Below are 23,949 nucleotides of genomic sequence, written 5' to 3' on the forward strand. Positions count from 1 at the left end.
AATTTCCTTGGTAATATATTCTTTGTGTTCATTGAGTTGTTTTCTGATCTCCCTATATTGCCTTTCTGTGTTTTCTTGTATATCTCTGAGTATTTTTAAGATTTCTATTTTAAATTCTCTGTCATTTAGCTCCAAGGCTTCCAATATGTTAAGTCTTTTCTCCATAGATTTTTCCACATCTATTTGTGTTACCTCTCTTTCTTTTGTATCCATAATATTTGATTTCTTCTTTCTTATTGGCATCTGAGGGTGGTCTTATTGATAGCACACAGGCGCACTTCCTCGCGGTTTGAAAGAACGTCCCTGTGGTAGATTCCTCCACACCCTCGTCTCTCAGATTCAAGTGATAACAGTCCTTTCGCTATCAGTTTGTGTGGAACTCCGGAATGCTCCGAGGATAAATTTTTCTGTTTCTAGTTGATAAATTTGTTCTGATTTAGGGGAGAGCTGTTGGACGCGCTGCTCACGGTGCCATTTCCGTGACGTCACTCGACAGACTTCTGTTTTGTCCGTTCTAAGGTGGCAGCTGTGAAGGTGCATGTCCTTCAGTTTTGCATGGATGAATGTAGGAAACAAGCAAACAAATCTCAAGAACAGAAGGCTATGGAACAATGGAAGTAATATCTGAAAACAATGAAAGTAGTGTCTGATGTTTGGTTGTTTGTCATGTTGAGTGGAGTGTAAATGTACTTGTTAAAAACCATTTTGACTAATGACTTTTTCTTGGATTTGTAAGCCTTTTATTTATTGCCTTATAAAAATAAGCCTTTAATTGGTTTGAATACTGGCACAGAAAAGAGAAACTGTCCACACTTTGACCAAAAATTCCCTTAAACAGTGTAAATTTATATTTATTTAAACTTCTTGGGACTTGTATGCATTCCATCTGAAAACATATCTTTCAACTCTTCTAGAAAATTTTTTTTCCTTTTTATTGACTTTATTCAGCTGACACTGGTTAACAAAATTATACAGGTTTTAGATGCACAATTCCACAACACATCCTCTGTATACTGTATTGTGTGTTCACCACAAATCTCTTTCCATCCCCATTTGTGACCTCAATGTCCGCCTCCACCTTTCCTCAGCCCCGCCCCCCGGCAATCACCAAGCTATTGTTTGTGTCCATGAAGTTTTTTCTCTTTTTTCCTTTGTTGCTCAATCCCTCTCTTCAGCAGCCCCACCCCACCCCCAACAGCTGTCAGCCTGCTCTCTCTCTATGAACCTGTATCTATTTTGCTTTTTCACTTTGTTCATATGATTCGATAATACTCTCCAGGTCCATCCAAGCTATCACCGAGGGTAAAATTTACTTCTTTTCTATGGCTGTGTAGCATTCCATTGTGTAAATGGACCACAGCTTTTTTATCCACTTATCTACTGATGGACCCTTATTTTTTTCAATTACTGAATATTATATTGCAGTGGTTCTCAAACTCCGGGCCATGGACTGGTACTGGTCCGTGGGCCATATGGTACCGGTCCACAGAGAAAGAATAAATAACTTACATTATTTCCTTTTGATTTATATTTAAGTCTGAACGATGTTTTATTTTTTTAAAATGATCAGATTCCCTCTGTCACATCTGTCTAAGACTCACTCTTGATGCTTATCTCTAAGTTCGACAATTATATTTAAAAATACCACAGTTTTTATGCCGGTCGCATAATTTTATTTTGTGCATTTATCTGTCCCACCCTAAAGGCTGGTCCGTGAAAATATTTTCTGACATTAAACCAGTCCGTGACCAAAAAAAGGTTGGGGACCACTGTTATATTGAGTATTTCCAACACTCATTCTCTCTGCTCTTTCTTAACTCCTATTAGATAACATTGAATATTCTTACCACATCTTCCATGGTGCTTAGACTCTCTTATATTTGTTCCAATTCTTAAGATCTCTGAGTGGCTGACTGGAAAATAGCTCAGATCTCTCTTCAGCTAAACCAGGTCTCTCCTTAGCCAGGTCTAATCTACTCATTAGCCTGAATATTGAACTTTTCATTTACCAATGGTAGTCAACCTGGTCCCTACTGTCCACTAGTGGGTGTTCCAGCTTTCATGGCTGGTGGTAGTGGAGCAACCAAAATATAAATATAAGTAAAAAAATAGATTTAACTATAGGTTGTTTTATAAAGATTTATTCTGCCAAACTTAGCAAAAATCCAACATAAAGTACTTGGTAAGTAATTATTATTATATGCTTTAACTTGCTGTAACTCTGCTTTATAAATTTTATAAAGTAAAGTTATTTCCCTACTTTATAAATCATCATTACTGTGGAATCAGTGGGCGGTTAGAAAATTTTACTACTAACAGTGATACAAAAGTGGGCGGTAGGTATAAAAAGGTTGACTACCCCTGATTTAAACCATTCTATTTTTCACTTATAAAAATTCTAGTTAGATTTTTCTTCATACCTGCTTGGGTTTTTTTTTCTGTATCTTCTTTCTCAATGGATTCTCTTTCATAATTTCAGATATGTACACACATATGTGTGTGTAAAATATTATTCAAGTATCCCAAGTTTTGAGGGTATTAATCCTGTTGGTTATTGTGCCTGATGACTCTGACTCAAGGTGGATCATTTTAATGTGTGCTTTTTAATTTTTGCTGAGAATCAATTTTCTGTGTCTTGTTTTCCATATAGGAATTCTTTATCTTTCTTTTAACTCTCTTGTGAGTGTGCATGGGTACACCTGTGTGTGTATCTACATGATTTCCTGTTAAGTGCATCAGGGATATTGCATTAAAAAAAATTCACCAAGCTCTCCAACTAGCTTTTACGTGATATTCTCTAAATTGGCTTAGTTTGTCAAGTTGCTAGAATTGGAAGTCAAATAGACTATGCCTTTACATTTTTCAGCTGAACTCTCTTAAAATCTACAAATATGTATTTTCTGAGGCTCATTACCTGGCACCATTCTGTGGACACTTCAATTATTTAACTCGGATAATAAAAACACTTGGTTACAGCACACTTTAAAAAACAAGCTTTGGAATAAGAAAGTCCCAAATTAGAACCCAGTTTTATTCACTAGCTGGTAACTTTGGCCAGTTTACCAAATCTTCCTGATCCTTGGCTTCTTCATGTGAAGAAAGAAAAAAAGATAAAAGATATACCTGATTGAAATGTATACAATCTGTATGTAAAGCACTTAGCATAATGCTTGGCATATATTATCAATCAAGAATGTTAGCTCTTCTTTTCCTTAACAGAGCTGACTTTTTGAGACAGCTTAAACATTTATAAAGTGATAAATCATCTTTGTTTCACTCTGAATTAGGATCTAAGAGAATATATTCCAATTCATTTGAATTCAACAAAACTGATCAAGCACATATTGCATACCATATGTTATGCAAAGTTCCAAATCAGGCTTTTTCTCTGACTAATTGGCAAGTCATGTCGCCTCCAATGGCCCTAGTCTCTGTACAGTAAAGGCAAGACGATCTCTAGGTTTCTTATAACTCTTAAACATTTTACAATTTAATGAATTGTCAGTAGAGTTCTATTTATAATAGTCAAACCTATTTCATAAATAGATTCAGAAAGATGTACAAACTCATGTATTTTCTTTTTTTTTGGGGGGGGGTACATTCCAAAGACTCAGCTTTAGATGGAATTGAAGTTGAGCACACCACAGAGAGGCTGGGGAGCAACTTTGCAACTGACTGATTGCAGAGTGTCTGGTACAATCTGACAATGACACATCAAAAATCAATTCAATGATTCCCAGCCATCCTTTACCTCTAGGGAGGTGTACTTCTTGTCAGTTATAGCTTTTCAAGAAGGTATTGCCCAGATTTTTAGAAAAATAATGAGGTACATTTGAATTGTCATGATTAAAAAAGCTTGGATCAACTGGCACTTCACTGTAGCAGGAGTTAATTCAAGAAGGACATTCATCACCTTGATCACTTTGCTCAAGAGAATTGCAAGGCTACGAAATATGCTAGAAAAATTCCTACAAAAAAATCCCAACTGTTCAGCAACCACTGAATTATTTGCTGATCTTTTATGTGTGGAACACAGAAATATAACTCTACTTTCAATATCCCCTTGACCGAAATACATATTATTCGTTTTTAATGTAGCAAATCTAATCTATAGGCTTCTGACAAGAAGACAAACCTCCCGCAGGCAGAGTTGTCTTTGGTTTCTTTGAAACATCAGTATTATTTTTACTCTTGTGTGTCTGAACAGCAGAATAATATTTTCTCTCAAGACAAATTTAATTTTTTTGAGCCTTTCAGGGGAGAAAGTAATAATAATACAGGTAATCAAAACATAAAACAAGGTTCAATGTCACTATCATTCCCAAGATTGCTCCCAATGCAATATTTACCTAAAGGAACTAATTCAGTAGATAAACCCAGCAACTCTATTATGTATCAGACACATCAAAACAACATTAGTTTGCAAATCACTCCTGAACTTTAATAAAATCATTTCTAGTATCTGAACATAGAGCTTAACGGAAGCTTCTTAGATGAGTATGATTTTTTTCTATCTAGATTAAAATATTTCCCTAGTTAGTTGTCATGGAGAATTAATTTATAATGAGGGTTATATAAAAAAGGTCATAATAGCTCCTTAGAGGGAACTATTTTATGGATTTGTAACCAGATCTGAACAATTCAAGTCCTTTGCTAGTACGTCAACTTTATAATCAAAGGCAAGTGCCAGTCTTTTGGTTCATGTATTTCTTAGCTTTGATTGGAAACATGTTTCTATATAAGATTATTTTGATCCTGCTAGAACATTTGTTCCTTTCTAAATCAGTGCTACAAAATTTTTTATTATTTGTGTGTGAGTCTTCTATGCTGTATTGAAATGTGTCCAAATTAGATAAGTAAAAATCCCTCATCAGCTACACAAATGAATCAGGATAGGCACATGGCCCCATTCTGAAATTCTGTTTACCTATGGATGATAGCATATTGGGTCAGGGTGTGTGTGTGTGTGTGTGTGTGTGTGTGTGTGTGTGTGTGTAGGTGTGTGCGTGCATGCTTGCATGTGTTGGGGGTGGGAAGAAGGAGATAGAAATGTTTCAAACAGATGCAATGATAAATGTGAAAGTTTGGAGTCAAGGAAACTCATGATAAGATTGAAATATTGAAAAGTTTTAACTGTTCTAGAGTAAGGTAAAATACAGTTTCATAAACAGATAGAGCAAAGCTGGTGATAGGTAAATGTGCACCAGGACTCTGGAGATGTAAGAAAAATCATATCTCTTTATAGTTCTGAATTTAAAAATGTCTCGGTTCTTATCTGCTAAGGACTGAAGAATATCTAGCCTCAGTCACATATGATATTTTTGTAACCCTTTCCTTTTTCAGGAGTATCATATTTCAGAAAGGTTAATGAGGGGCCTCCGACATGCCATCTGTCCTTGCCGCTGCCACCAGTGCTCCTGACTCAGGCCTTTTCCCCTCTGCCAGCCAGCAGTACCTCCTTGCCCATGACAAACACTGTAGAGACAGGCACATTTTTCATAGGTCCCAGGATACAGGACTCAGGGCCTAGCATTTCAGGATACATGTGCATAATGTCCTGCCACCACTACAACCATGAATGTAAGCAGACTCCTGTCTCCGACACTCACATAACCCACAACTCATCAGTACCTCCAGATTGGGTCACAATCCTTTTCTTTTCAAAATACCTATTTCTATCCTACCTTATATAGAACCATATCTCCTAGATAAAGGCATTCAAAAAAATATTTAGTGACATCTGGAGGAAAGAAAGAAATTATTAATTCCCATTTTTACTAGGGCAAAAAGTCCAGAAAAGAAATGCTCAATTGTCTTTCCAGAAGACAAATGAAAAGAATGTTAGCTTTTCATTTTGAATTTCCTACAGTAGATAATAAGTGTAATTAAGTGATAAATAAGATAATAAAGTGATATTGAAATAAACTCAACTACTATACAAGCCATGTTAAGAAATTTGGACTTTAGCCCTGGACGGGTGGCTCAGTGAACAAAATGTCCTTGGTGTGCCGAGGTCATGGGTTCGAATTCCGGTCAGGGCACATACAAGAAGCAACCAGTGAGTGCACAGCTAAATGGAACAACTGAGTGAAGCAATGAGTTGATGCCTCTCTCTCTCTCTCTTTCTCTCTCTTTCTCTTACTCCTTTCCTCTCTCTCTCTCTCAAATCAATGAAAAAAAATTAAAAATTATAAAAAGATAAAGAAATTTGGACTTTATCTTTAGGGCTGGTCTCAGTTGCTTACTGTCAAATGCATGAGAGGAAGGATCAAAAAACTTGGCACTAGATCCATCCTTTTTGATGTCATTATGAGGCTTCCATAGTCTCCATCTGGAAAGTGAAGGACCATCTAAGGTAATGACAAAACCAATCCTGGGCAAGGAGCCTGCATCAGGACCCAAGGCAAAGAAGCAGCAGGACACACAGGGAAGGACGGAGCACAGAAAGAGGGATGTGAGGCAAGACAACAATGGGGCCCAGAGGCAAGGGGGAGGAAAGAACAAGGGAAAACTCCAACTCTATAAGCTGATGAAGATGCCCAACAAGTACTAAGGAATAGCAGGCATTCCCTTTTTAATGCGGGTTAGTAAATGCAGCATTATACCAGAAGCACTTCAGTGGTCCACCCCAGACAGACAGGAACTGGCAGCTCTTTCTATACCTTCTGCTTCAAGCAAGGGATGTTTCCAAGATCGAGGGGAGAAGCTGAATCTGCCTGTGTCAGATATGGATAATGAAGCCTACTACATAGATTATTTGTAAAAAGAAGAGATGATGTGCTCAAAGTGCCTAGCATAGTTCTGGACACATAGTACACACTTAATAAATGATAATCTGATATAGCAGTGTTAGCAACTCCCCAAACCCCACATACATACACAAATATGGCCATCTCCAAATGCCACATAAAATACAATTGTCTTTTGGTTTTGCTTTGTTTTCTGTATTGCTCTTCATTTAAAGAAACTAGCCAGTACTATGTTTCTTCACATTAAATACACCTTTTTTCGGCCTGACCTGTGGTGGCGCAGTGGATAAAGCATTGACCTGGAAATGCTGAGGTCGCCGGTTCGAAACCCTGGGCTTGCCTGGTCAAGGCACATATGGGAGTTGATGCTTCCAGCTCCTCCCCCTGTCTCTCCTTTCTCTCTCTCTGTCTCTCCCTCTCCTCTCTAAAAAAATAAAATAAAATAAATAAATAAATACACCTTTTTTCTATGAATTTCCACCAGAAAGGACAGGTGTTTCCATACCCTCAAGTTAGTTATATGAGAATTTTGTATCCTGCTAACTGGAGCATTCAGCTCCACATTCCACACCTGCATTAGGAACGATCTGGGGATATTTTTTTTTTTCAGTGAGAAGAGAGGAAGCAGAGACAGACTCCCACATGCGCCTTGACTGGGATTCACCCTGCAAGTCCACTACAGGGTGCTCTGCCACCTGGGGTGTTGCTCCATTGCTCAGCAACCAAGCTCTTCTTAGAGCCTGAAGTGGAAGCCATGGAGCCATTCTCAGTGCCTGGAGCCAACTTGCTTCAATCAAGCCATGGCTACAAAAGAGGAAGAGAAGGAAAGAGAAGCAAGAGGGGGAGGGGTTGAGAAACAGATGGGCACTTCTCCTGTGTGCCCTGGTTGGGAATTGAATCTGGGACATCCACATGCCAGGCCAAAGCTCTACCACTGAGCCAACTGGCCAGGGCCGATCTGGGGATTTTAAACTTTTCCACAAATGAGTAATAACTAGATCAAAAAACTGAGCAAATTTAATCGACTTCCTTTGATACTTGAGTCCATGCTTTACTCACGCAGGCATCCCCAAACTATGGCCTGCGGGCCGCGTGCGGCCCCCTGAGGCCATTTACCCAGCCCCCTGCCGCACTTCCGGAAGGGGCACCTCTTTCATTGGTGGTCAGTGAGAGGAGCATTGTATGTGGTGGCCCTCCAACGGTCTGAGGGACAGTGAACTGGCCCCCTGTGTAAAAAGTTTGGGGACCTCTGCTGGGTGCTTTCTTCTGACCATTTGTCTTTTTTGAGGGACTAAGTTTTCTTGTCTGAGATAACCCCAGTGGAATTAACCAAAGAAACTTGGCACCAAATAAAAGGGAGGGCATGTTTCAATCCTTCCTCTTTGTGGGTGTCATATGACCTCACTGTGTGCTCTGGGGCAGAAAATGCTATTCCCCTTGGCTTCGGGAGCTGCTTAACTAGTGCCACTTTCAAGGAGCGACTGACCTCCTCCTTTCCTGGTTAACTACTTGTTAAGAAAAACATGTACTTATTTGGAAGTCCTTCATGTACCCAATAAATGAACACAATGGATATGAGTTGCAGATGCAGAAAGCCCGGGGGAAATGATCGGTGGCATCGCCCCGGCCACCACTCTTTCGCCACCCATGGAATCTTTAACCTCTTTCAACATACTTTCAAAATTGTCATCTTTTCAATGAAGAAGACTTTTTCATTAAGAAACATAACATGCATATAAAAAGGTTATATGATAATGTATATTTTAAAAGCTAAGAAGGTGCAAGTTCATAAAGTTTACCTCCCAGGATGAAGCAATAGAGAATTGTCATAAACATTACCATCCCCCGTGTGTTTCTTCTGAATGGATCCTTCACTTTGTTCCTAGCAGATGTGACCACTGTCTTGAGTCTTTTGTTAATAACTCTTAATTGATTTTCTTAAATGGTTGTATTACTCTGGGTTTTCCAGAGAAACAGAAACAATAGGATGCATATAAATATGGAAAACAATTTGTATAAGGGATTGGCTCACACAATTATGGACGCTGTTGAGCCGCAAGGGCTGCAGGATAGAGTTGTCAAGCTGGAAGCTCAGGAGAGCGGGTGGTGTGGTTCCTGCCCTGAGGCCAGCAGGCTTGGGACCAGTGTTTCAGTGTGAGTCTGAAGGTGGGGGAAAAAATATCCCAGTTCAATGGTCACCAGACAGAAAGACTTCCCTCTTCCTCAAGGGAGAATCAGCCTTTTTGTTCCAGCTGGGCCTCTGAGTGATTGGATGATGCTCACCCACATAAAGAAGAGATTTTTTTTACTCAGTCTACTGATTTAAATATTAACCTCATCTAAATATACCCTCAAAGAAGCACCGATGTTGGAAAAAATATCTAGGTATTTCATGGCTCGGTCAAGTTGACACAAAATTAACCATCACAATGGTTATACAACCTATGAATGTATACCTAATGATGCCTTAGTTTTAGCTTATTTAAAACTTTATGTAAATTCTTCATTTTTCTATAGTTGTCTTTCACTCAACATCATGCTTGTAGCATGGTTGAAGATTCATGTAGTTTATTCCTGTGCTCTTCGCCACTATACTGTATTTCAGTCTGACAAACCACAATTATTTACCCATTCTGTTCTTGATGGATATTTTAATTGTTTACAGGTGTTTTTTTTTTGTTTGTTTGTTTCTGTTCTTTTGTAATTTGAAAAATAGCTTATCGGACTATTCTTCTACATGTCTCCAGGTTGCTATAGTAAAGGCCTAAAGGTCTGTGTCTTAAGAAAGAGGTTACTTCTCTCTCCCAAAATAGTGTGAGTATAAGCAATCCTGGGCTAATATGATAGACACTTAGTATGACTACCCGATTATGCCCATGTACACTTCTTACCACATATAATACAACCTTCTCTCCCCAAGGACAATAATCCATTCATGGCGTGTAAACTCCTGAGTGATGCCTCATTCGCTCCATCAGGTCTGCCTCTCCAGGACCCAGCCACCAGCAATGAAGCCTATTTATATGCTCACCCTCATTCCCTCACCCCCACCCCACCCCACAAGGTGGTGGAGAATGAGTAGGATATTGCAATGAAAACTCCTCACTAAGAAAAGTGATACCCAGGAGTCATTCCTCCTTCAGAAAAATTAAGTGCTACTGGGCAGGCCTTGCGATTTTCTGTCCTGGCAGTGGAGGAAGATACTGCTTAACCCATGTGGCAGTTATTTTTTTTTAATTTTTATTTATTCATTTTAGAGAGGAGAGGGAGAGACAGAGAGAGAGAAGGGGGGGAGGAGCTGGAAGCATCAACTCCCATATGTGCCTTGACCAGGCAAGCCCAGGGTTTTGAACAGGCGACCTCAGCATTTCCAGGTCGACGCTTTATCCACTGCGCCACCATAGGTCAGGCCATGTGGCAGTTATTGTTTTGTGCATCTGGCAGGATCCATTTTGTCCTTTGTCCCCTGACTTCACCATTAAAGAGTGCTTCCCTGTCCTCTTAACTGTCCCATGCTTTCATTGGAGTAGCCTTTGGAAAGTTTACTTACCTCTGCAGTGAGGCAATGAATGATATTATTGCAAGTTCTGCTCATCCAGACTTGGGTGCTTGGGAATTGTTTTCAAGATTAACAAGCACATATTTGCATAAACTAAACTTGTGGTTTCTTTGGCAAAATTTTCTTCTACGATTTCCTAGGTTGCTTGCTTCTGGTCAGTTCCATGTCAGAGTGACTGCAGCCAAAGATCTTATGTAAAACAGAGCTAGTCAAGCAGTGCACTGGCACACCATTTAGCCTCAAATAGGTGAAAAAGACAGCCAAGATATTGTTCCCCTTAACCCATTTGGGATGAACGGGGCATGCAGACTGGTCACACTGGCTATGAGCAGCCTCATTCATGTGATCTGTGCGCTACACGAGTATCATATTAAGAGTGCACAATATGAGAAAGGCTGTAAAGTACTAACTTAAGCAGAGTTTTTCATTTCGAGTGTTTTATTAATGATCTCTGTGCTCTGCCAATCCTGCTCTGCTTCAACTTATTGGCAGCTTCCCAGAAGTCATTCAAAATAAAGGAATTGCGAGGAAAGCCTGCGTCAGCATGTGAAAAACTTGCTGAAGTATCTGAGGAGACAGAGTGGCCCAGTGAATTGCTGCAGGCCCCCAGGTTTCCGGCCTGTGCTGTCTGCATTCTCAGAACCTGCAACACGCCTTCCAAGCAAATGTCACCTTGATTCTGTGCCTGCAAATCTACTTCTGGGGATTAAATTTACTTGTATCAGAGACCCAAAACAATGCGAACCAGACATGAGCCTACTTCCTTTGCAGAGTTATCACATAAGCTATCCAGGGTGTTTGCAGTGCTCAGGGCCCCCTCACCTCTATTTTGTTGCTCTTTCCCTCAACACGGAGCCACCACCTTGTGGTCCACCTCTAATTCGTTCCGTTCCTGCCAGAGGAACAAAGAGGAGATGAACCCTTTCCCTCTAAGTGCAGGTCCGAGAAGGTGTCCTTAGCACTCTGGCACTTTCCCCTTGAGCAAAAACTCGATGGCTTGACTGCACCTGTGTATCAGGAAAGCTGGGAAAGGTAATCTTCACTCTGGATCATCACATCCCTGTTTAAAAGAAGAACAATGAGATATTGGAGGGAAAGCAACCATCTCTACTACAATCTATGATTTTTCTCTGCTTGATCTGCAGTTCCTGAGTACACTGTTAGAAGTCTTCTACTATGCTGGTGGATTTGTTGATTTCTCCTTGCATTCTAGTAAGTTTTGCTTTACATATTTCTAAGCTTTGATATTAAGTATATGCAAGGTTAGAAATAGTATCTCTTTCTGGTCAAATTAACCATTCATTAATATGCTGTGATCTTCTTTGTCTCTTATAATTTTTATTTTTATCTCATAATATTTCTTAGAATTTTTGTCAAATTCTAATTTGTCTAAAATGAATGTTTTTACTCCCCTTTCCTGTGGTTAGTATTTGCCTTATCTATTTCTACCAGCTTCCTTTCAATCATTTATTCAGCTAGTGTTCTATCAGCATTTGGGTTGTTTCTAGTCTTTTCCTATTACAAGTAGAGCTGACATTTTTTTGGGTATGGATGTATTACTTGATTTTTTTAAAAAAAAACTTTATTCAGAAAATTAAATTTAACAGGGTTACATTGAGCTATAAGAGTACATAGGTTTCAAGTAAACATTTCTATAGCATTTGAACTGTTGATAATGTTGTATACCCATCACTCAAAGTCAAATCATTTTCTGTCACCTTATATTCATCCCTTTTTACACCCTTGGCCCATTCCTTCCCCCCACCCCCCTAGCCCTGGTAACTACTTCACTTTAATCTATGTCCATGAGTCTCAGTTTTATATGCCATCTATACTTATTTATTTACTTAATTTATTTATTTCACTCAGTATAACGTCCTCAAATTCCTCCATGTTGTCGTAAATGTCACTATGTCATCATTTCTTATGGCTGAGTAGTATTCCATTGTATATATATTCCACATCCTCTTTATCCAATCCTTTATCAAGAGACACATTGGTTTTTTCCATGTCTTGGCAACTGTGAACAATGCTGCAATGAACATGGGGGTCCATGTATCTTTACATATCAGTATTTTCAAGTTTGGGGGTAGATACCCAGTAGAGGGATTTCTGGGTCATATGGTAGTTCTATTCTTTATTTTTTGAGAAACCAAAATACTTTCTTCTATAACAGTTGTACTAATTTGCATTCCCACCAGCAGTGGATGAGGGTTCCTTTTTCTCCACAGCCTCTACAACACTTATTATTACCTGTCTTGTTGATAATAGCCAATCTAACAGGTGTGAGGTGGTATCTCATTATAATTTTGATTTGCATTCCTTGAATAGCTAATGAAGATGATCATCTTTTAATATATCTGTTGGCCATTTTTATGTCCACTTGAGACAAGTGTCTGTTTAAGTCCTCAGTTTTTATTTAGAGTGTTTGCTTGTTTGTTGCTGAGCTTTGTGAGTTCTTTATATATTTTGGATATTAACCCCTTATTATAGCTGTTGTTTGAAAATATCATCTCCCATTTACTTGGCTGCCTGTTTGTTTTGTTGTCAGTTCTTTTGGTGTGCAGAGGCTTTTTAGTTTGATATAGTCCCATTTATTTATTTTTGCTTTTACTTCCCTTCCTTTGGGATTAAATTGATAAATTGTTTAGAGCTGAAATTTTTAGTCATGTGCTGATATCAATTTGTATTTTTATGGCATATCTTTGGGATAGATTCCTAGAGACAGAACTGATGTGTACATAGTCAATGTATATGTAATAGTACAAGATCTTCTCCTCCACTGGGGCCAGAGCATTTTATAAAACCCTCAGCAGCATATGAGAATGTCTGTTTCTCCACAACCTCATCAGCAATGGGAAAAAGGCACTTTGATATATTTTACAAATTTGATAGTAGCAATGTTTTATCTCAGTGTACTTTTATGATGACGAAAGCTTGTCATCTTGTTCTATGTTAAACAGTCATTTGCATTTATTTTCTGTATGAATGGTCAGCAATACGTTAAATTACATTTTTGGCCTGAGGATCTTTGGTTTTCATATTTAAATCCAAGCCCCAATATGAGGTGACTGAGGCTGTAATAATGAACTCTCAGAGGAGCCTGTTTTATTTTTCTGTTTCACCCAGAGCCAAGGGTAAAACTGAAGTGACCTCATCTGTGGAATGAAGTCTGGCCAGTTCACTTCCGGGGCATCACTCCTTAGGGTCCTCTCCCTGTAGGGTTCCCAGCCTCGTTCCTCCTTGAGCTCTGGGTTTGTTTCCTGTCCTCTCACGTGTGGTCTGTTGAAAACCATCATCTGTGACCCCAGGGATATAGATGTCCTTTGTAGCTTATTCTGAAGCAATTGCACAACTTTTATATTAAACCTATCATTTCTTCCTCTTTATCAGCTACTCAACTATTTTTTTAAGTGTTTGAAAAATGGTTTTTGGGGGGAGTTGTGGCAGAGACAGAGAGAGTCAGAGAGAGGGACAGATAGGGACAGACAGACAGGAAGGGAGAGAGATGAGAAACATCAATTCTTCGTTGAGGCTCCTTAGTTGTTCATTGATTGATTTCTCTTATGTGCCTGACTGTGGGGCTACAGCAGACCAAGTGACCCCTTGCTCGAACCAGTGACCTTGGGCTCAAGCTGGTGAGCTTTGCTCAACCCAGATGAGCCCACACTCAAGCTGGCAACCTCGGGGTCTCAAACCCGGGTCCTCCACATCCCAGTCCAATGCTCTATCCACTGCACCACCACCTGGTCAGGCTGAAAATGATTTTATCTGTCATTTTCAAATCTTCAAAGTTGTATTCTTACAAATATACAAATGGGTGTTTGATTAATGTCTTTTTCCCTTGTTCAGACAGATTGGACCAATGGCTTCTTTGCTCACTGCTATATTCCCAGGGCCTAACACAAGACTAAACCAGTAGATGCTCCACAGTCATTTTTGAATGAAGACGAATGAACGTGAAGAATATAAAGAGCCTGAAGAGGAATGGGACAGTGGTGATACCAGAGATGGTACTAAGGAGTGAATTTGAATGCTAGGAATGCAGTAATACCCTGACACAGATCGGAAACTCAGGGAGTTGCATGTTTATACCAGGAATCGATACTAAACTGAAGTAGTGGCTGATGCAGCAATTTATAATAAACATAGATCAATGGAAAAAGTTAATTCCCCATGGTTATTGATTAAAAATAAAATAATAAAGTTATTTCCATTGCCAGTGTACAACCTGGAGGCAACAGGACAAGGAAGAAAATATGAAGGCAGGCATTGTTAAGGGACAAAAGAAGATGGCATTGGAAGAACCATCTCATGAGTGGCTGAATGGGGGATGGTAGAATCAAAAGGAGACCAGTGGACCGCTTCATGAAGGATGGAATAATGGGGACTGGATCTATACTTCCCCTGACACACACACTTAGAGATATAAATAACCATAAACCATATGAAAAAAAATGTTCAGAGACAGACAGTGTAGGACACTGATCTCCAAGAGAGGAGAAACAAGTTAAGTGAGCTCTGCCATTGCCCCAGCTTACTGTTTGGAGAGAATTTCTAGGCTCCAGTATGAGCAAGGGGAACCAGGCAAAGCCTGGAGGTCTCCCTGAGTTGGGGAGAGAAAGATAGGACTTTATTGAAGGCCAAGGGAACTGGAGTCTTCAGCCCGGGGTACCAGAGGAAAAGAACTGCACAGAGGGAGAGCACTGGAGATCTGCACACTAACCAGCTCGTGCATGTGAGGAGACTAACCCCGGCCAGGGCAACAAGCACAGACGGGGCCGTCCCTGGACTTCACACAGGCCTGGGAAGGGTCCTGTTCCCACCACCAGAGTAGACAAACCCTGTGGCACCTGGGGTGCTGGATAAAGTACTCAGGGGGCTAGATGCTGAATGAAAAGGACAGTGTTTTCCTTCAGGGCACTTGATCACAAAATTACAGAATATAAATGAGATCGATAGAAACATTCAGAAATCCTGGTCCAACATAGGAAATTGAGGTCGTGAGTGAGAATGACTTGCTCAAAGGTTTTGAGTTCATTAGCAATAAAGTTGGGGTACAACCCAAGTCTCCTTGGGTCAAATGCAGACCTATTTATTATTAATACAGCTAACAGTGGAGAGTTGTGGTTTGGGTTTCTATTTTCCAGTAAATTGCATTTCCTCTTTAATCTTGAGATAGAAATTTCAAATCAGTGGATTCATGCAGAAGCCAGGCTTTAAGAATTATTATTATTATTATTATTATTATTATTTTACCTGGACTATGCTTTTAAAAATTTTAACCAATCCGGCCTGACCTGTGGTGGTGCAGTGGATAAAGCGTCGACCTGGAAATGCTGAGGTCGCCGGTTCAAAACCTGGGCTTGCCTGGTCAAGGCACATATGGGAGTTGATGCTTCCAGCTCCTCCCTCCCTTCTCTCTTTCTGTCTCTCCTCTCTCTCTCTCTCTCTCTCTCTCCTCTCTAAAACAAAATGAATAAAAAAAATAAAAAAAAATGAAAAAAAAAATTTTAACCAATCCTCTCTCTCTTGCTAAATATACATATTTTATATATATTTATGTATCACATATATATATATTTATTATATATATTTATATACAGTATATATATTTAGTGAGAGAGACAGACAGACAGGGACAGACAGCAGACAAGAAAGGAGAGAGATGAGAAGCATCCATTCTTTGTTGTAGCACTCAATTGTTCATTGATTGCTTTCTCAGATGTGCCTTGATGGGGTGGGGGGCTACAGAAGAGTGAGTGACCTCTTGCTGAAGCCAGCAACTTGGTCTCAGGCCAGCGACCTTGGGCTTCAAGTTAGGGACCTCTAGATTCAAGCCAGTGACCCCACGCTCAAGCAGGTGACCCCACCCTCAAGCTGGTAAACTCGCACTAAAGCTGGATGAGCCCAAGCTCAAGCTGGTGACCTCAGAGTTTTGAATCTTGGTTCTCTGCATCCCCTGCCTAGTCAGGCCAGTTTTCTATATTTTAAAAAGCAGGAATTTTACATACAAGTTGAGATGTTTTGTTTTCCTAAAAGAAATTTAATATCTGGCTCTATTAATACTGAAACTCATTGCCTGACCTGTGGTGGCACAGTGGATAAAGCGTTGACCTGGAAATGCTGAGGTCGCCAGTTCGAAACCCTGGGCTTGCCTGGTCAAGGCACATATGGGAGTTGATGCTTCCAGTTCCTCCCCCCTGTCTCTCTCTCTCTCTCTCTCTCTCTCTCTCTCTCTCTCTCTCTCTCTCTCCCCCCTCTCTCCTCTCTAAAATGAATAAATAAAATAAAAATTAAAAAAAAAAAGAAACTCACATGCCAATTGGTTGACAATCACTGAAAATAAATGGCAGCTTCTTCAAATGTCCGGACCCTGGATTCTCCTCTAGTGGCCACAGCCCTCACCTAGACCACCTCTCCTATTTATGTTACCTGCTTGACCCCGAGGAAACATTTTGTTTTGCAATCCTTGCCTTGAATTTATGAGATGACTGGGTTTAGTTATCATCCAGCACAGATTTTAATGGGACATCTCAATTTCCCAGCAGTTTTGCAAGGCAGCTTTCAACACAAAATATTAACAGTATGGGCCCACGCCAGCCAGGCTATAATGATACTCCATGGTAAAGGAATCTCATGGTGACAATGAGACTTCTCCAACCACACTCCTAGTTACAGATGTGAGTCGTTATGTGTAAGTAAATGCAAAGGGCATTGTTCTTCTGTTTTGATTTGTAAGTTAATTTTAAAACCTTGGATTTTACTTGCACTTCCAATTCAGGAGTTCATATAACAAAAGCTAATTTCTTTCCCCCTTTGCCAGCCTTTCCCTTCTGGTTTTGTCTTGGAGTTAAATCTAGTTCTAAAAACCTGTACTACAAGGCAGCCCCTAAACACAGAAAGATATCAGTCAGTCAAAGTGACTCTTAAGAACCAAGCTCTTCATCTTTTGGTGCCTCAGAAATGTTTAAAACACTGTCAGACAAGTCCTCCCACATTTTCTGAAGTGTTTTATAAAAGGATAAATTAGATTGTGTTTTTGAGTAGATGGGCCCTGACTGGATAGCTGGCTACTTGTAGTGATCTGTATGCACCATTATTATAAGTAAATCAAATTGCTGCAACCTATGCCAACATATATCTCCACAGCCCACGGAGTGAATGTCCTTCTGAAAGAAGTTCTGAATTGTCAGAGCAAGCTGAATGCCTAACATTGTATTTTAATAGCAGCAACTCAAGGGATCATTGTGTACATCTAATGTCCATGCCTACTCCTGGCCATAGACTCAGTGGAGTTGGCAGTCTTGGTGTAGTGCCTGTGGGTGAAGGAAAAGAAAGAACTTTTTGAATGGCATTAAAAGAAAAAAATTTTTGCATGAAATTGTATCACCCCCAAATTCATGTCCACCTAGAACCTTGGAATACAACCTTATTTGGAAATAAGTTCTTTGCAGATATAATTAGTTAAATGAAGATGAAATAATACTAGATTATGGTAGACTCCAAAACCAACCACTAGTATCTTTCTAAGAGGAGATGCACACAGAGGGAAGAAGGCCATGTAAAGACCGAGGCAGAAATTAGAGTGATAGAGGCCTTGGCAGCTTGGCTCATTGGTAGAGCATCAGCCCGGCTTGGAAAAGTCCCCAGTTCAATTTCCAGTCAAGGCACATAGGATAAGTGCCCATCTACTTCTTCATCTTTCTCCTTCTCCTTCCTCTATATCTTTCTCTTCCCCTCCCACAGCCAAGGCTCTATTGGAGCAAAGTTGGCTTGGGTGCTGAGAACTGCTCCATGGCCTCCACCTCAGGTGCTAGAATGGCTCCGGCACAATGGAGCAATGCCCCAGATGGGCCGAGCATTGCCCCCTGGTGGGCATGCCAGATGGATCCTGGTCAGGCACATGCGGGAGTGTGTCTGACTGCCTTCCTGCATCTAAGTTTGGAAAAATACAAAAAAAAAAAAAAAAAAAAAAAGAAAGAAATTAGAGTGATGGAGCTCCAAGCCAAGGAACACCAAGTATTGGAGCAAGGACTCATCCCCAAAGCCTTCAGAGGGAGAGGGCCTTGGTGACACCTTGATTTGGACTTCTCAGCCAGAATCATAGAATACATTTCTGTTGATTTAAGCCATATATTTTGTGATGATTTTTTAGGCAACCTTGGGAAATGAATACAAATTATATTGCACATATGAAATCTAGAGAGAAGAGCCATTGATGCTCCCCAATACTGGGCTTGGGCTGAAAAGAAATTCAAGGTAAGATGAGACCTTGAAAGTATATGTGTTTGTGACAGGGAAAATGAAGTAGAATCAAGAAAGACTTAGCAATATTCATTAGGGCTGTAATACACAGCACATAATAGATGTCACATAACATTCAAAAGCCAAGAATTAAGACCAAGTATCTGAGAAGATGCATTTCCTTTCATTAGGATGGTCTAAATTTGTGGGTAGGACCAAGGCTTATAGTCTACAAATCCATAAAACTCACTTTAAAAAACATACCCATGATGAGCTGGGAGGAAAAAGGGGAGTGGCCAGAAGGGGAAAAGAAAAGAACTGAGAAAGGAGAGAGCAATAAAAGTCTTTTCAGGAGAGATATGGAACGCCTACATGACATGGTTCATATGGTTCAGTCTCGGAGTCAAGTTGCAGTTAACACAGTGCATGCAAGCAAAAACGGTTTAGAAGCACCCTGACTCCTTTACATGTATATCTGTTGAATAGAAAAAAAAACACAAACAAACAAACAAAAACCTCACACTTTCCAGCAACACTTGTTTAAAATTCTCATTTTTGTTCCTGTTCTGAACATTGCCTTTACTTGCTACAGTGGTTTTCCTCAAACCTGATTCTTCAAATCCCTCCATCTCTTCCTTTATGTGCCACTTTGGAGTCTATCTTCCCATTCTCCTACACATTCTCCACTGTAACAGCCAAAGCATCAATCTGGCCAACCAGGACCTTCCTTGGGGTGGGATGGGAGGCAGAGGGTGCTGTGGGGAAGTGTATAGATTGAGTAGGTCAGGCCATCATCCTCTTGATTAAGCAGGGCTCAGGGTAAGGCTAGGGACAACCAGAAAGGAGTGACTTTTATCCCTCAATGCATGTATTGTGGGACAGGGCATGATTATATTCTGAAGCATTAAGCAATGCATCTCTTGATGCCATGTTCTGCTGCTCCAATCCTGCTTTCCCCACATACCCCACTCAGTTTAGGGAAGGGTTGTTATAGCAGAAATGTAAAAGGAAATAAAGACACAATGCTCAGCATTTGAGTTTCAATATATATGTTATAAATTGTGATAAAATGCTATCTTGAAAAAACAAGTTGATTTCTGACCCTTAAGAAACATAGATATTCAAATGTACAATATCTTAGTGTATTAAATCCTGTATCTGAGGTGGTACAGGATTTCAGAACTTGTTGGGATCAGGATGGGGAGTCAAAAGAAAAGCAAAGGAGTAAGGTGCTGACAGGTGTTCCCGTGTGCTTCTCCATCTAGGGCATGGCCTGAGAATACTGTAACTTTGGGGCTGGGAGTCATGTTCCCCCAGTCTACCTCTGCTTTCATGAACAGTTCTAGTAAGCGCAGAACCACCTTACAAAGGTGGGGTGGCATCCTATGACAAATGACAAGCTTCTTCTGTTAGTCTTTCCACTCTCTGCCTCCAGAATGATGTAAGAGAAACAGAAGTATAGGGAAGTTAACACCTCCAGGGGCAACGCTCATCCATTGGGATGGGAATGGGGGAGCAAGAGCCAATGAAGAGACCCTGAGAGCATGTCTCTGAATTTTGCACCTTATCTATCTCACTAGCCTCACCCTGGTCCTGGTCGTACTCGGCTGTTTTCTCGAGTCCCCATCTTTTCAAACCAGCATGGGAAAGTGCTCCGCTGTGACCAGACTCAGGGTATTGCACTCTAGCTCTTGTGTCCCTGAGATCCTGCCCCCACCTATGTAAATACTCTCTTTATTCAATTCTGTTGAAATTACTCAATTTGAGTATGCTGTCTACTTCCTTCTGTTACTCTGCTTAATATACATAGTTTAAGCGTTCAGTACGTAATCTTCAGTATTGTTTTGGTGGCAGAACCAGCCCTGTGAATGGCTAAGTATTCCAGTCATTTCTAAAAGCATGCTATTCAAATGGATAAATTTCCCCAGTACCTGTCCTGGTCACCTAAGATGCACTACTACTGACCTTCATGATGGAAAACTGATGCTTGCATGGTCTTTATGCTGTATGTTGAAGAATTCATTTCTTATTATAGGACAAACACAAAGACTACTGAGCACGGTATCACTTCAACAGAGAATGTACAGCTTCTCATGTTTTCAACCACATAGTATAAACTTGTCTTAATTCTAGGCAAGTGCTTTAAAAAGCAAGCTATATTTGGGGAAAATAAGGATGAAAAAAAATTAACATTAAGCAGCATGAGATCTAGTCTCTATACTTGCTCTGATTAGTAAACAGTTCTAGTAATGCCCTCCAAGGATGACTGATTTTAATTTTATTCATAATGTTTGCGCTTTTATTATGTGATTCCTATGAAGCTTTCCTAATGAAGAAATAGAACTGTCAAGTTCATAGTCCCTGAATGAGACTCCAAATATGAAACAAGATTAGGCTTAACAAGCTTCTCTCCCAAGTAGTTTGTTCTTGTTTTTATACATATCTAAAAATTACATCACGGGAATTACATACAAATACCAATACAAGTTTCTTGATGTGATTATTGGAATAGATTTATGGAAAACTATTTGCTTTTAATCTTAAATATATTATAAACAATTTAGAGAGGCCAGATTAGCTATACGTATTTTTGAAAAAAAAATCTATATGATGAGTAGATTATAAACTGAAGTAGAATAAAGACAACACTTAGGCCCTGGCCGGTTGGCTCAGTGGTAGAGCGTCGGCCTGGTGTGCAGAAGTCCCGGGTTCGATTCCCGGCCAGGGCACACAGGAGAGGCGCCCATATTCTTCTCCACCCCTCCCCCTCTCCTTCCTCTCTGTCTCTCTCTTCCCCTCCCGCAGCCAAGGCTCCATTGGAGCAAAAAGATGGCCCAGGCGCTGGGGATGGCTCCTTGGCCTCTGCCTCAGGCACTAGATTGGCTCTGGTCACGACAGAGCGACGCCCCAGATGGGCAGAGTGCCGCCCCCTGGTGGGCCTGCCGGGTGGATCCTGGTCGGGCGCATGCGGGAGTCTGTCTCCCCGTTTCCAGCTTCAGAAAAAAAAAAAAAAAAGACAACACTTAGTTGAAAAAGAAACCATTAATCTGGATCACTACTAATGTGCACAGTGCTGGGTGGGTCCTTCTATCTTTGGAGGTGAATATGGGGGTGGGGAGGTAAGAACCCAGATCCCTCAAGCTTACCTCTTTCCTCTGTGACTTCTTCTTAATAATTGTCTTCCTGCCTGATCAGGTGGTGGCACAGTGGATTGAGCATTGGCCTCAGGTGCTGAGGCCCCAGTTGGAAACCCTGAGGTTGCAGGATTGAGTGTGGAATCTCTGGCGTGAGCACGGGCTCACCAGTTGAGTATGAGGTTGCCAGTTTCAGCGCAGAGTTATCAACGTAATCCCAAGTTCGCTGACTTGAATCCAAAGGTTGCTGGCTTGAAGGCCAAGGTTGCTGGTTGGACCAAGGGGTCACTGGCTCTGAGGGAGCTCCTCCCCCCCATTAAGGCACATATGAGAAAAAATCAATAAACAACTAAAATGAACAAACTACGAGTCGATGCCTCTCATCTCTGTCCTCCCCATCTCTTTCCCTTCCTGACTCTCTTTCTCTTAAAACAAAATGTTTTCCTCAACTTTCAATGGTTCACTCTATCAGTAATAGAATTCATTAGTTGATTTTCATCAAGAATATATCAGAACTCCAGTCTCTCAAATAGTAAAAATAGAAGTTGTCTTGTGTCACCAAGCAAATCATACTGCAAGCTACCCAGTCTGAATCTCTAAGGGCTGGCAACTGTCCTCAGGGGGGACAATTCCCTGTAAGAGGAGAGAATAAAGCTGGCATCAGAGTGATGAGCAGAGAGCCTGGTGACCTGATGCCCTGGGTCCCAGTCTCATCAATGATACAAATCTCAATCCTTGCCATTATGAGAGTCAACAATTCTGTTGGCCTAAACTGTTTTAGTTTATTTTCTATAATTTCCAACTTGTAGGATCCTAATTTAAAAGTGAGAGAGACCTTATTTGGAATTTAGGTTTGTTCATTCAATTATAGAGCTATGTTTTGGGTTTCAATATATATGTTATAAATTGTGATAAAATGCTATCTTGAAAAAAACAAGTTGATTTCTGCTTGCTTTAATTATACCACTGGGGCTGTGGGATCATTTCAAGCCCAGTCCTCATCAGAGAACGTGTGTCCCTTGATGCAACAGTGAAATAGCCTCCAAAGTTTGAAAGGAAGATGTTCCTTTGAGACCAAAGATACAATTCAAAACATAATGGGCCAGCCTAGGAAAGAGGCTATATCTGAGATTATCTTCAATATTGTACTGAATTGGAGTTGGCACAATTGGAAAGGCAACATAAAAGGAGATGGAAGGGGAGGTAGAATGGAGGGAAAGACATAGGGAAATGCATCCTAAACTTTAATATGAAGATCTTATTAAAATGTACACTTTGATTCAGTAGGCCTGGGGTGGGACCCAAGAGTCTGCCTTTCCAACGAGCTATCGGGTGGCATCAACGCTGCCAGACCACATTCTGAGTAGTGAGTGAAGTGCCAGAGTACTTTAAAGAAATGAAAATGGTCTAAAGAACAGACTAACAATAACCGTAATACTCAACTAATGTTATTATCATATCTAAAGGAAGAATACATCAATCAGAAGGGTAGAGAAAGAAGTCAGCGGAAATAATATAGAAACAAAAGAGCTAGAAAAAAAAAAAACAATCGGAAAAGCAATGTCCAAAAAAAAAAAAAAGCAGTGTCTTGGCAAGAAATGAACCACTTTGCAAGTAAACCCTATTGGGAATATGGATTACTGGGTTCTCAATTCCCAACGACATTCAATTTTTGTATTCCATAGTTAATTTTCCATATTCATGAGGCAAATGTTTAATTAATTAATTTATTATTTTATTTATTTATTTATTTTGCATTTTTCTGAAGCTGGTAACAGGGAGAGACAGTCAGACAGACTCCCGCATGCGCCCGACCGGGATCCACCCGGCACGCCCACCAGGGGGCGATGCTCTGCCCATCCGGGGCACCACTATGTTGCGACCAGAGCCACTCTAGCGCCTGGGGCAGAGGCCACAGAGCCATCCCCAGCGCCCAGGCCATCCTTGCTCCAATGGAGCCTTGGCTGCGGGAGGGGAAGAGAGAGACAGAGAGGAAGGCGCGGCGGAAGGGTGGGGAAGCAAATCGGCACTTCTCCTATGTGCCCTGGCCGGGAATTGAACCCGGGTGTTCCGCACACTAGGCCGACGCTCTACCACTGAGCCAACCCACCACGGCTGTTTAATTTTTTTTAAGTGAGAGGATGGGAGATATTGAAGCAGACTCCTGCCTGCACCCTGAATGGGATCCACACAGCAACCCCATCTGGGGCCAACTCGCAGGCCAACTGAGCTATCCTCAGCACCTAGGACCACGCTAGAA

General features: G+C 40.6%; 1 long non-coding RNA gene across 1 annotated transcript in view; it reads left to right on the forward strand.

Moving 5' to 3' along the window:
- LOC136324337 (uncharacterized) overlaps nt 1-14,682 on the forward strand; it is a 138,732-nt gene extending 124,050 nt beyond the window's left edge. The window contains exons 2-3 of the long non-coding RNA XR_010729072.1: nt 11,454-11,520; nt 14,161-14,682. This is a non-coding gene — a long non-coding RNA (uncharacterized lncRNA). The remainder of the gene's footprint in view (nt 1-11,453; nt 11,521-14,160) is intronic.
- The last annotated feature ends 9,267 nt before the right edge of the window (nt 14,683-23,949 follow it).

This window comes from Saccopteryx bilineata, chromosome 2 (genome assembly GCF_036850765.1).
Source record: "Saccopteryx bilineata isolate mSacBil1 chromosome 2, mSacBil1_pri_phased_curated, whole genome shotgun sequence".
NCBI classification, from domain to species: domain Eukaryota; kingdom Metazoa; phylum Chordata; class Mammalia; order Chiroptera; family Emballonuridae; genus Saccopteryx; species Saccopteryx bilineata.